General features: G+C 68.3%; 1 protein-coding gene across 1 annotated transcript in view; it reads left to right on the forward strand.

The window, feature by feature from the left end:
- Positions 1-338, forward strand: part of Znf687 (zinc finger protein 687) — an 8,367-nt gene continuing 8,029 nt past the window's right edge. The window contains exon 1 of the mRNA XM_010616545.3: positions 1-306. The gene's annotated coding sequence lies outside the window, so the exon portion shown is untranslated. The remainder of the gene's footprint in view (positions 307-338) is intronic.

Below are 338 nucleotides of genomic sequence, written 5' to 3' on the forward strand. Positions count from 1 at the left end.
CAGGAGGCCTAGGCCCTTCGCCCAATGAAGATGAGCGGACTGCACGGGGCTAGCTCCGAGCGGCAGTACTTAAGGCCAACCCCGCGCAGGGTGGGGAGGGGCGCAGGTCTGAACGACGGGGGAGCTGGCCAATGGCGAGTATGGAAGTGGGCAGCTCAGGCCAGGGGCGCGGAGGGAGCTCAGGGAGGAGGGAGGCCGAACCGGAGAGAAGCAGGAAGTAGCGGCGGCCCCGGGGAGGGCGGCGGCGGCGGCTGCTGGAGCTGGGTAGAGACGACTGCGTCTCGCCCACACTAGGATCCGAGCAAAGTAAGCGTGCCCGGGGTAAATACCCGCCCTCG

Source organism: Fukomys damarensis, unplaced genomic scaffold, assembly GCF_012274545.1.
Source record: "Fukomys damarensis isolate Sample0158 unplaced genomic scaffold, DMR_v1.0_HiC HiC_scaffold_33, whole genome shotgun sequence".
NCBI lineage: Eukaryota > Metazoa > Chordata > Mammalia > Rodentia > Bathyergidae > Fukomys > Fukomys damarensis.